At 40.7% G+C, this 13,866-nt stretch overlaps 1 pseudogene; it reads left to right on the forward strand.

The window, feature by feature from the left end:
- The first annotated feature begins 12,291 nt into the window (after positions 1 to 12,291).
- On the forward strand, positions 12,292 to 12,856 carry LOC100415349 (high mobility group protein B1 pseudogene; annotated as a pseudogene).
- The last annotated feature ends 1,010 nt before the right edge of the window (positions 12,857 to 13,866 follow it).

The following is a 13,866-nucleotide window of genomic DNA, read 5'->3' on the forward strand; positions in this document are numbered from 1 at the left end:
TAACAGCCTCTCTGAAGATGTACATGCCTAGTGATAGACCCTGAGAAAGATTCTGTGTGAGTCTCCTGATGCTGTAACAAATTCCCACAAATGCAATGGCTTAGAACAACACTAACTTATTATTTTACAGTTTTGGAGGTCAGAAGTCAGAAATGGGTCTCACTGGGTTAGAATTGAGGTCTCAGCAGGGCTGTGCTCCTGCTGAAGGCTCTAGGGGAGATTTTGTCTACATGTCTTTTCCACCTTCTACAGGCCTTCCTTCTTCAATTGTTTAAAGGCAGCAATGCAGTGTTTCAAATTACTCTCTGCTTCCATCATTATGTCGTTTTCTCAGACCCCCTTACCTTATTATAAAGACTCTGGGGCTGATCACAGTGGCTCATACCTATAATCCAAGTGCTTTGGGAGGATGGCTTGGAGAATTTCTTGAGTCCAGGAGTTTGAGGCCAGCCTATACAACACAGGAAGATCCAGTTTCTACAAATATTTTTTAATTAGTTGGGCATGATAGCACTCACCTATAGTCCTAGCTACCTCAGAGGCTGACGTAAGAGGATCACTTGATTCCAAGAGGTTAAGGCTGTGGTGAGTTGTGATCTCACCACTGCTCTCCAGCCTGGGTGACAGAGCAAGATTCTCTTTAAACAATTTTTTAAAAAGCGTGGAGGCAATCCCTGACCATGGTCTAACTTTGTTGTACATACTTTACTTGATCAGAGGATGCTTTGCCACCCAACATGAGTATTGGATTTTGCAATAAGCAAAACACTGAACAATTTAAACTCAGTCTTGGTTAAATGAAAGGCCGGGGAAACTATCGTCAGTCAAATAATGACCCCCCAAAGAAGTATCCACATCCCAATCCTAGATGGTGTGAAAGTGTGACATAACCTGGCAAAAAAGATTATTCAGATGTGATTAAGAATCTGAGATGTGGAGATAATCCTGGATTATCTGGTGCTGATGTACTCACAAGAGTTCTTTTGTTGTTGTTGTTGTTTTGTTTTTTGAGACAGGTTCTCACTCTGTCACCCAGACTGGAGTATAGTTGCGCAACCACGGCTCATTATATGTTTGAACTCCCATGGTCAAGCCATTCTCACCCCTCAGTCTCCCAAATAGCTGGGACTACAGGCATCTGTGACAATATCCAGCTAATTTTTTATTTTCTGCAGAGCAGAGACGGGGTCTTGCTATGTTGCCCAGGCTTGCTTCTACTCTTAAAACAGAGCCATCTCCTTCATGGTTTCTCTGTCAAAGCCAACAGTTATTCTTGACTGACTCATTAGTTCTTCAGGCTAAGTCATAAGAAGAGGGAACCCACTGCTTTGTTGTCCCAAATGCCTTATCTTGCTTGGTGAACATTAAAAGAAGCATTTATCAGTGACTAAAGTTTATCCTGTAATCAAAAAAGGGGACACACGAACTTAGTATTTTGACGTCCTTTCTGATTTTTGCTTAACTATTTTCCCAAAATGAGATGCTATGTACATATCTCTAACTCATCTTAAGGCACTTTTTACTGATGTGGCTAAAGAACAAACTACCAAATATCACCCCAAAACTGCAAATATTAGCATACAACTGGTATTCAATTGTTTTTGACCTACAAACCAAAGTGGCAATTTCTTGTAGTTCAATCAACTGAGAATAATTCATCAACTGAGAACTCACTGTGTGTTTATGCTTTCTTTCATTCTTAAAATGGGAATTGAAAGAGTTGAGATGCAGGTTTTGGTTTCAGTGAAGTGTTTTCTACTGAATTCAAGAAGTAAGGGTTAGTTGATTCACTGGCTCACTCATTCTATGAAGATTTATGGATATTCATTGTGTCCACAAATGTACTGTATTGTGTGGCTACAAATCATAAGGAAACAGTTTGTGCCTTAAGGAAAAATTGAAAGTGGATTGGTTCTAGCATGTTCTATAAGAGCTGTTAAAGTCAGAAAACTTAGCACAGCGCTGGTATTTGTCCGTTCTCACACTGCTAATAAAGACATTATCTGAGACTGAGTAATTTATAAAGTAGAGGTTTAATTGACTCATGGCTCAGATGGCTGAGGAAGCCTTAGGAAACTTAAAATCATGGCGGAAAGGGAAGCAAGCAAGTCCATTTTCACATGGCAGCAACAAGGAAAAGTGCCGAGCAACAGAGTGCAAAGCCCCTTATAAAACCATAAGATCTCGTGAGAACTCACCCACTATCATGAGAATAGCAGCGGGAGGGTAACTGCCCCCATGATGCAAAATTCCCTTCCACTGGGTTCCTCCCAGGACACGTGGGGATTATGGGAATTCAAGATGAGATTTCGGTGGAGCCAAACTGTATCAGCACCATTCTTGACTACTTCGGCACTGGTGTTGTGAAGTTCTGACTACAGTCTCAGAATATTTTTAAAAGCCCATAGAACACATTGCCTAGTGTTTATCCTTTAAAAAAAATTTTTAGTAAAGGATTGGAAGCTTAGTACAGCATAAGGAAGTCAGCATAAAGAAGAATGTCCTGACTATAAAGCATGCTGTCTCCCCAAAAAGCATTAGATATTCATTCCAGGAAAGGGTTAATCTCTACATATATTCTCATAGAGTACACATAGGTGACAATGACATCTCAAGGTTTATTTGTTGAGTCCTGTGATTCTCCTCCAATGCATCACATTTTTATTCCCCTGTCCCTGTGGGGAAAAATAAAGATACGGAATAAAGCACTTTTACAACTTTGATTAACTTTACACAGAAGGACGACATCATGTATTTGGAAGGTGAACTTGGGATTTGTAAGATGATGAGTATATTTAGTAGCACCATAAAGAATAATGACCCTGCTATGGAAAATGGTTAGGCAATGGCATAATGTCTCCAACTCTTTATTTTCTGGGGGAGAAAAAGCTCTAATAATGATTATTATATTTTATAATGGGATTTAGTGGTTGCCTAACTGTGTTTTGATTTTCTGGGATTACTGCTCCATGCCATAATTGTAACTCCTTCTGATTGCAGACTGCACTGCAGTTTCCAACCACTTGGTTTCTTCTGAGCACCAGCCTCTGCGTTCTTTCCAGGCTGATTTGAAGGCAATGAAGCAATCTATATTTAGGCATTTTGCAGAGGTTTTTATTTTTGGCTAAATGTTAAGTATACATTTTCCTGTAGCAAATGCTGCTAACAGCAAAGGAGTAAAATGGATTTTCAGGAGAAAGTATTTGAAACCTGACTTGACTTTAATCAGCATCATCTCATCTCTGTAGCTCAAAGCCCTTTAAATGCAGATGAAGAAGAAATTAGAAGATGGACTACATTTGCCAAAGTCTATCCAAATACCATCAAACATTTGATGTGGAGTACAGTAAATAGCTTAAGGGATTCCCCCATTTAAACTTTAAGCAGTAGAAATTTTAGTACAGATACAGGCTACCTTAGGAGTAGAAACAACTCAACATCCTAACATACTGAAGGTCTGGCTCTCACAGAGCAGGCACATGGAATGCATACTTGCCTAAATCAAACCCCTGGCCCTACTTTATGTCTCTATTCTAGTTTTCTCCTTTCCATTATCACCTAAGTTTAGTGTTTGATTTGTTCATTATTTTATTCATTTATTATAAATTTTTTATATTTATTTTATCTGTTTTTGTACAATACCTTAAATCCTTTGTGGAAAAAGAGGATGGATGGATGGATGGATGGGTGAATGGGTGGATAGATAGATGCATGGATTATTGGATGAGTGGTGAATGGGTAGATGAATGGATAGATTGATGTGTGGATAGGTGTATGAATGGATATATGATGTATAATAGGGTGGGATAGATGAATTGATGAAGCAATGGATGAAGAGATGAGTGCATAGATGGATAGATGGTAATAAACAGGTAGACATGTATGGATTGATGGATGAATGTATATAAAGTTGGGATGAGCAAATTGATGAAGAGATGGACAAATAAATAGGTAAATGGATGTATAGAGGGAAGCAGGTAGATGAATGTGAGAATAAATGGATAGAAAGAAGGATAGATGGATGAACAAATTGATGGAGAGTGGGTAGATGAATCTAGAAATAGATGAGAGATTGAATAGATTAATGGAAGAGTGGGGTGGATTAATTGATGAAAATATGACAAATAGGTAGATGGATTAACAGAAGGAAACAGGTAGATTAATGTGTGGATGGATGAATGAATAGATGGAAAGATAGAAGGGTGAGATGGATGAATTGATGAAGAGATCGACAAATAAATAGGTAGATGGATTAACAGAGGGAATCAGGTAGATGAATATGTGAATAAATGGATGGAAGGATAGATGGGTGGATGGATGGATGGTGAGTGGATGAATGTGGGAATGGATGAACGAATGGATGGATAGATGTATGGAAGGGTGGAATAAAAGAATCAATGAAGAGATGGGTGAATAAATAGGTAGATGGATTGACAGAAGGAAACAGGTGTGGATGGATGATGGATGGATGGAGAATGGATGGATGAATGAGGAGACAGATGAATGATCCATTCACTTATTTAAGTACGCATTTCTCCACTTGCTTGTCTATTCATCCATAGATGAATTCATGCATAGATGAATAGACAAGCAAGTGGAGAAATGCATACTTACATAAGTGAATCTTTTGAAAAATCATAGCATTCTACCATATGATCATTTATTTCCAGTCCTTCTCCTTCTCTCTGTCACCATCAACATTGCCATTGCATTAGTTTGGTTCTTTGTTCCTCAGGTCAAACTATTTCTCTTCCTTTAAGTGTCTTTCCTCTGAGAAACGCTTCTTTCTTGCACCCTCCTCTCTTTTTCAGAATGTAGACACTCCTTTTTTTCTATATCCAAATCATCTTGAAAATAACTGTATGATAGCACTTCTCACACATTTTGTAATCTTTCAATCTCATTTAACAAAGAGTGGGCCTCTTTGAGACTCTTGTTTTGGAATTATCTTAGAATTCCTGATGCTAGACATAGTGTTTTGCACACTGCAGTAACACTATGTGGTTTTTTTATGGTGCTCCTACAATCCACTGTGTCTGTTATATATACTTCTGGTGTCTTGTGTCCTTTATCCTCATAACAATCATAAGTGGTAGGTGTTATCATGATTCTCATTTTACATTTAAGGAAACTGAGGTTCAGAGGTATTCAGTGACTTGCCTATCACAAAGCTGATAAGTGGCAGGACAGAAAGAAACAAAGGCAATCTGAGTCTATAGCATGCTCCTCAGGCATTTTTAATGGGGATAATATCTCCCCAAAGGGGATGAAAATTGGTTCTTAGGAGGTGAAAAAGTCATCCATCAACGAAGCTCAGGGATACTGACATACACAGTTAAGCAGTATATTTGTAAAATGTGCATGGGGGGTGGGTTAGAAAAAAATGTGTAAAATATATCTTATCAATGATGAAGAAAGGTTGAATAATATTGAGTAACACCATTTACTCTCAAGTGCTATAGCATACAGTCTGTCATTAGAAAATGAAGAGATGGATACACAGAAGAACGTTATTTGTTTCTGTGCTTAAGAAACATGGCAAACAGACACTAAGATGGCACTCAAATGACCCCTATTGGGAGAGTTAACTGCCCTGCTGACTTGATTCAAATCCATAGAATACATCAAAGATGGCAGGATGTCACTTCTACAATGAATTTCATAAGAGAAGGGCTTCTGTCTTTCTAGTAGAATTTCTTTTGCTGGCTTTGACTAAAATAAGCTGTCATATGGAGAGATCTACAAGACAAGAAACTGAGGCTGACCTCTTGCCAATAGCCAGCAAGGAAATGAGCCATTTTCTCCAACAATATGCAAGGAACTGAATCCTGCCAAGATTCACATGACCTTGGAAGAAGATCCCACCCCAGACAAGACTTAAGGTGAAACCTACTTGTGGCCAACACTTTGACTGCAGCCTCGGGAGACAAGCACAAGACCCATCTAAGCCACCCCTGGAGTCCTGACCCACAGAAACTGTCAAATAACAAATATGTGTTTTTCAAGCTGAGAATGTTGCAGTTTCGTGTTACACAGCAATAGATCCTGAATTCAAGGAGTTTAAAATACTTGGTTTAGACCCAGGAGAAAAACTCAAGGCAGCTACATGAAGTGTGGATTCTGTGTATTGGTTTGTTTTCACATCACATGAGATCAGCTAAACGAATTTTAGACAGACTTAAAATTTATGTTTGCAGATGAGTTGACTTCAAAGTATAGGGAGGTCACCAACTTTTTTACTGGTTGAAGGCTAGAACTGTGCACTTTGAAATCCTTCCCCAGCATAGCTACAGGCAATGGTTGAGTTGACTTGTTTATGCATGGGTGTGTGGAAAACTCCATGATAAATTTATTTAATGATGATTAGCTAGGTGGCTGGCAAGGTTGATGTTTTAGGTGAGTGTCCAGCATCCCCTGATGGACTTTGGTCAGCCCCCTGTTCAGAGATTTATGGATGTACTGACAGGTGACTCATGTTTACCAATGAATAGGAAATACTTGATTACACACATAGTAAATGACAAGAGGATTTCCCAAAAAGAAGGGCTCGGGTTCACTCTAGAGTAAGGGGTTGGGGGCAGTGGCTCTGAGTTTTCTTGTGGTTCAGAGATAGGGCCAGGGTGAAGCCTCCTGCATGCACATGCATTAGGATGTGCATGGTTTAAACATCCCCCACTGCCTCCCAAGTGGGTAGCTCCCAGGCTTTCTCATTGGCTTGTCCAGCTGTGGGACAAAAAGGAAAGGATAAGGCATAGAATTTGAAAACTATCAGTGGTCAGCCATTAAAAATTGATTCAGGCATGGCACTATGGCTCATGCCTGTAATCCCAGCACTTCAGGAGTCTGAGGTGGAAGGATCACTAGGGGCCAGGAGTTCAAGACCAGCCTGGGCAACATAGTGAAACCATATCTCTAAAAAAATTTTTAAATTAACCAAGCATGTTGGCATGTGCCTGTAGTCCCAAATACTTGGGGGTTTGAGGCAGGAGAATTGCTCAAACCCAGAAGGTCGAAGCTGCAGGGAGCTATGATTACACTACTGCACTCCAGCCTGGGTGACGGAGCAAGATCCAGTCTCTAAATAAGTAAATAATAGATTCAGATCCTTCATTACAGTTGTTACTTAGTGATAGAGTATATGAAAATGATCATTAAGACAGAGTACATAGGACATGACTGATCAGGAAAAGACTGAGATGATCACATATTGGTCTAGCTTGACTGAGGCAGGAGGGTTTCTCCCATTTTGAAGCATTCGTAGCATCACCTGATATGGTTTGGCTGTGTCCCCACCCAAATCTCATCTTGAATTGTAGCTCCTATAATTCTCACATGTCGTGGAAGGGACCTGCTGGGAGGTAATTGAGTCATGGGGGCAGGCCTTTGCCATGCTGTTCTTGTGATAGTGAAGTCTCATGAGAGCTGATGGTTTTATAAAGAGGAGTTCCCCTGCACAAGTTCTCTTTTGCCTGCTGCCACGAAAGTCATGCCTTTCACTCACCTTCCACCATGATTGTGAGGCCTCCCCAGCCATTTGGAACTGTGAGTCAATTAAACCTCTTTTTCTTTACAAATTACCCACTCTCAGGTATGTCTTTATCAGCAATATTAAAATAGACTAATACATCACCCTTGAGATAAGAAGACAAACACAATAGTAGAATGGAGAGAGGAATCAGAACTTCAGAGTCCCCAACCTGGATGCAGTCATCATCATATTATCAGTTTCCAAGTTCTATCCTTATAGATAAGGTGAATGCATGTCTTGGTTTGCCTAGGAAAGTCTTGATGTACATGTTGCTCTCCCAACAGAATTATCAAGAGTGCTTTCTTTTGCTCCCTAGAATGTCTCAGTTTGGTGGATAGAGAACATACTTTTCCTCCTCCCCTACACATGCATAGAAACTACCATAATACACACCAAAATCTGTGGGCTTTTTTCCACCGTCGTGGAACTTAATATTTAAGACAAAGCAGTTCAGTGTTAATTGTGATTAATATCAAAGGATGGTTTAAATGCCCACTGCAAAGAGCTGTTTTATTCATGAAGACCTGGGCACAAAGTATTCAATCTCTGAACCGATGCTGGCTTACTGTCATACAGGGCCCTGTGGTCTAATAAGGCTCTTTCATCTTTTTGTCTTCATGAATCCAGAAAGAGAGTCTGTGAGGTAGAGCAGGTATCAACATACCCAATATCAAGATAAGGAAATTGAGGTTTGGAGGCATAGATTAATGAATTTACCCACATTTGTACAAAGGAGAGTTTGTCCTAGGTTACTAGAATGAATCTATAACAGTCTAGTGGGCTTTCCATTCTCACATTTAGACTGAGCTGCTCTGCTAAACTGTGCATCTGATCTGGGTGTACAGAAGAAAGATAGATTCTACACACTAGAGACTGGAAACTTGCGGCCCACTTTGAGAAATCATATTAATCATTCAAAGAATTCATAGGAGAATTAACTATAAGAAGCTCTAATAAAAAGACAGAAAATTTTCAATGTGACCGCCCTACACTATTACCCACCAAAGATACTCAAAGCAGAGAAAGAAATAGCCTTACCTTAGTGTGACGGTCTCCATTATGTAGCCCCAAATAATTGCTGTAGAATAACATTATTCCCTGTATCCCTATGGCAGCAACAAGTTCTGACGATGAGTCAGTTTTTTTGAATTTGCTTTTCAAGTCTCAATGCTAAACTTTTCAGGAATGCTGCCACCATTGAATTATCAAAGTAGAAAACAGTTCTTGGTGAGGATAAGATAGAAATTTATCTTGCACCAGTTGTGTGTCTTGCCAAGGGAAAAGGTGAGTCAAAGAGAAATAGAGAGACAGTGGTAACCCGAGGGTGATATCTCTAATATGTTCACTAATCTTGGTTTATATAAGATTTCTGAAAATGTTCTATCTCTAGGTGGTGTTTCAAAAAGAGCATTGCATATTGGATACTGGACCCCCTGCATCAAAGAAAAGTCACCTAAAATTTTGTCAGCCAAATAGTCTTTCTATATATTTTATCTTGTTGTTATTATAATTCTGAGGATCCTAGAAAATTTTATGACCATGCAAATAAGAGAGGAATCTTATTCTTTCTTTTTCTTTTTTCTGAAACAGTGTTTCACTGTTTTCCAGGATGGTGGGTGGTGGCACCATCAACTCACTGCAGCCTCGACCTCCTGGCTCCCATCTCAGCCTCCCAAGTAGTTAGGAACACAGGCACACGCCACCATGCCCAGCTAATTTTTTTTCATAGAGATTAAGTCTCAGTATGTTGCCCAGGCTGATCTCAAACTCCTGGACTCAAGCAATCCTCCCACCTCGGCTTCCCAAAGTGCTGGGATTGCAGGCCACTGCACCTGGCTGAGGCATGCTTCTTAGTAGCTATAAATGGCACAGAGCCACTGCATGGTTGAATCAGATAGGTATGCTTTTTATTCTATTCTCTTCTGACATGGTATGTACATAATAAATTGCATGCATGAAACAGACTAACAGTTCTCCCATGAATGTAAGCTCCCAGGGAAACCCAGTAGGCAACAGAAAGGAGAAATGGAGCTCAATAAGTTGATCTGAAGCTAATTGCATGATAGACTCAAGGGTTGGCCAGTTGCAAACGCCTGTGGAACAGCTTTGAGAGCATTTGCTGAACTTTAATCTTTACTTAGGGAAACTCCCATGATTCCACAGGAATTTTGCCTCTGTAAAGACCATAACATATGGTCCATTTGCAAAGACATATGTTTGAGTAATGGGCCCTGGAGCAAAACATTCACAAATTCCTCTCTTGCTCATTTTTAAATTTCTAGCATGCTGACAGTCGATGAATAGTTACTGTCTAATTCCTTTGCATCTAAAGGTAGGGTATGAGTGGGTACCTTTTAGACCGTTGTGTCTGATGATCTGTCTCCATAGGAAAGAGAAAAGACAGGTCATCAGGAACTTTACTCATACTGAGAAGAACACTATTTTGCTGTTAATCTGGAAAGAGCATGAACAACTTCCTCATTGCCTTTGGTTCTAGAAGATCAACCATCTGTTGCATCAGAACACTTGGCTACTCAGGAATAGAGTAGAGTCAAGGGGACTCAGGCAGAACTGTGACTATGGAGGGGCTCTGGCAATGAAAGAGCCCAGCCTCACCAGCAATGTCAACATCTGGCCCCATGAGGGAATCTTGCCTCTGCTCCCCAAGTAGAGAGTGTTGAATGAACATGCCATTTTCTACTGAGGATAGAAGAATCCCTCTGTATCTCTATCAGTGATTCCTGAAGACATGTTTATCTCTCTTTGCTCCAACTTCACCAATGCTGATACCTCTTTAGCATCACTAAGACAGAATACAGCCAGGTACAGTGGCTCAGGCCTGTAATCCCTGCCTTTGGCAGGCAAAGGCAGAGGATTGCTTGAGACCAGGAGTTTGAGGCCAGTCTGAGCAACATAGTGAAGACCCCCCGCCGACGCCATCTCTACAAAACAATTTTAAAAATGAGCCAGATGTGGCAGCAAGTGGCTGTAGTCCCGGCTACTCTGGAGGCTTAGCAAGTGGCATTGCTTGAGCCCAGGAGTTCAAGCAGTGAGACATGACTACACCACTGCGCTCCAGATTGGGCAATAGAGTGAGACCCTGTCTCAAAAACAAATTAACAAACAAAAAAACCTTAAAATTGAAAACATAGAATAGATAAGACAGATGTCTCTTAAGCTTATCAATTTGCGGTAGGGGTTATGAACCAAAGGAGGTGAACTGGCATTGAGACAGTCAGCAACAGTACATAGAGAAGCCGGTGTGCACACCCTATGTAACCCAAGAGGCTTCCATACTTAGGGTCACTGAATTGCATCTTTTGCACAGCAGGGAGTCTTTTTTTTTTCTTCTTTGAAACCAAAAGTATCTATGTAGTATCCACCACATGGATCAGTCATTGGAGAGATTGCAGCCAACAAGATAGATGTGGCTCCTGCCCTCAGGGAACCAGAAATGAAAAGCATGGGTTATGTACAAAATTGAACCTAGTCAAAGGAAAACTATAAGATCTTAGGAGAACGCATAGAAAGAGAATTTTACCACGATGACAGAAATTGTAATGCTTTTCATGAGAAACGGGCATTCTGTAGCTCTCGAACCACCCTGCACAGGCATAGTTTCAGCTGTGATTGGAATATCTGTTCCCCAAAAATTCTTATATTGAACCCTAACCCCCAGGGTGATGGTGTTAGGAGGTGGGGCCTTTTGGAGGTGATAAGGTCATGTGATGGTTAATATTGAGTGTCAACTTGATTAGATTGAAAGATGTAAAGTATTGTTCCTAGGTGTGTCTGTAAGGGTGTTGCCAAAGAAGAAGATTAACATTTGAACCAGTGGACTGGGAGAGGCAGACACACCCTCAGTCTCAGTGGGTAACATCTAATCAGCTGCTAGCATGGCCAGAATAAAAGAAAGACTAGACTGGTTTAGTCTTCTGGCCTACATCTTTCTCCTGTGCTGGGTGCTTCCTGTCCTCAAACATTGGACTCCAAGTTCTTCAGCTTTTGGACTCAGACTGGGTTCTTTACTCCTCAACTTGCAGATGGCCTATTGTGGGACCTCACCTTGTGACCATGTGAGTTAATACTCCTTAATAAACTCCCTTTATGTATACATCTATCCTATTAGCTCTGTCCCTCTATAGAACCCTAATACAGGTCATAAGGGTGGAGACTCATGAATGGGATTAGTGCTGTTATAAAAGAGACCCCAGAGAGCTCCCTCGCCCATTTCACCATGTGAGGACGCAGCAGGAAGGCGCCATCTATGAACCAGGAAGTCCTCACCAGACACTGAATCTGCCACGCCTAGATCTTGAACTTCAAGCACCTAAAACTGTAAAAAAACAAGTGTCTTGTTTATAAACCACTTGCACTTGATCTAGGGTAGTTTCTATTAGCAGCTCAAATGAACTGAGAGCATCTCTTTTTCACGTGCTATCTTGCAATATTAATCCATTAAATCTACCCTCATACTTACACAACCCTCTGCACTTAAGGACAAATTTGTGCACTAGCCATAGCTACTAGGAAGAGGATTGTAAAGTGTTGCTCTGCTTTGTGTTGTTTTTCATTGGGATGGGATGAGAAGCAATTATGAGAGCAACAGGCAGTTTTAAAGCTGTGAGGAAGGCAAGCAGAGAATGTTGCCAAAGATGGCACTGGGGCAAGTGAGAGCCGGACGAGTACTGGGTGACTCTGTGCATCCCTGAGGGAAAATAACTAAACGTAGGCAAAGGAGATCCTAAGAAGCTAGAGGCAAAATGTCATCATATGCATTTTTTTGTGCAAACTTGTCGGGAGGAGCATAAGAAGAAGGACCCAGATGCTTCAGTCAACTTCTCAGAGTTTTCTAAGAAGTGCTCAGAGAGGTGGAAGATCATAACTGCTAAAGAGAAAGGAAAATTCGAAGATACAGCAAAGGCGGACAAGGTCCATTATGAGAGAGAAATGAAAATGTATATTCCTCCTCAAGGGGAGACAAAAAAGAAGTTCAAGGATTCCAATGCACCTGAGAGGCCTCCTGCAGCCTTTTTCCTGTTCTGCTTTGAGTATCGCCCAAAAATCAAAGGAGAACATCCTGGCCTGTCCATTGATGTTGCAAAGAAACTGGGAGAGATGTGGAGTAACCGCTGCAGATGACAAGCAGTCTTATGAAAAGAAGGCTGCGAATCTGAAGGAAAAATACGAAATGGATATTGCTGCATATTGAGCTAAAAAAAAAGCCTGATGCAGCAAAAAAAGGGAGTTGTCAAGGCTGAAAAAGCAAGAAAAGAAGAGGAGGAAGATAAAGAAGATGAAGATGAAGAAGATGATGATGATGAATAAGTTGGTTCTAGCGCAGTTTTTTCTTCTTGTCTATAAAGCATTTAACCCTCTGTACACAACTGACTGCTTTTAAAGAAAAAAACTGAAGTGTAAGGCTGTGTAAGATTTGTTTTGAAACTGTACAGTGTCTTTTTTGTATAGTTAACACACTACCGAATGCGTCTTTAGACAGCCGTGTCCTGGTGGTATTTCCAATGGCCACTAACCTTGCCTGGTACAGTCTGGGGGTGGTAAATTGGCACTGAAATTTAAAGCACAAATTAGTTACATATGGGGATGGTAGGTTTTCATCTTCATTTGTCTCTGATGCAGCTTATATGAAATAATTGTTCTGTTAACTGAATATCACTCTGTAATTGGAAAAAAAAAAGTTACAGATGTTTTGTTGACATTCTGAATGCTTCTAATTAATACATTTTTTTTTGAGACGGAGTTTCACTGTTGTTACCCAGACTGGAGTGCAATGGAACGATCTCGGCTCACAGCAACCTCCACCCCCTGGGTTCAAGCAATTCTCCTGCCTCAGCCTCCCGAGTAGCTGGGACTACAGGCGTGCGCCACCATGCCCAGCTAATTTTTTTTATATTTTCAGTAGAGACGAGGTTTCACCTTGTTGACCAGGATGGTCTCAATCTCTTGACATCGTGATCCACCCGCCTTGGCCTCCCAAAGTGCTGGGATTATAGGTGTGAGCCACCGTGCCCAGCCTAAATACATTGTTTTATTCATAAAAAAGAATGTTACAAAAAAGGACTGGTGAGAATTAATGAAGCAGAGTGTGTATTGACAACAATGAGTTTTGTATCTTACTAGTCTGCCTAGGATGGGGACTTGGCTGCCACATTTTAGCTAACCTGCCTTCTGAACAAATCCCCAGCTGGGACCTCACACAGTCCATCCCACGCTCTTTATTCTCTCCCTTGAACCAGAGCTTCTCCTTACTAACAGGGTAAACAGAATCTTATTAAGACATCTGGCTAATGTCAACAGCTTATCTGTAAGGAAATGTG

Source organism: Callithrix jacchus, chromosome X (genome assembly GCF_049354715.1).
Source record: "Callithrix jacchus isolate 240 chromosome X, calJac240_pri, whole genome shotgun sequence".
Taxonomy (NCBI): domain Eukaryota; kingdom Metazoa; phylum Chordata; class Mammalia; order Primates; family Cebidae; genus Callithrix; species Callithrix jacchus.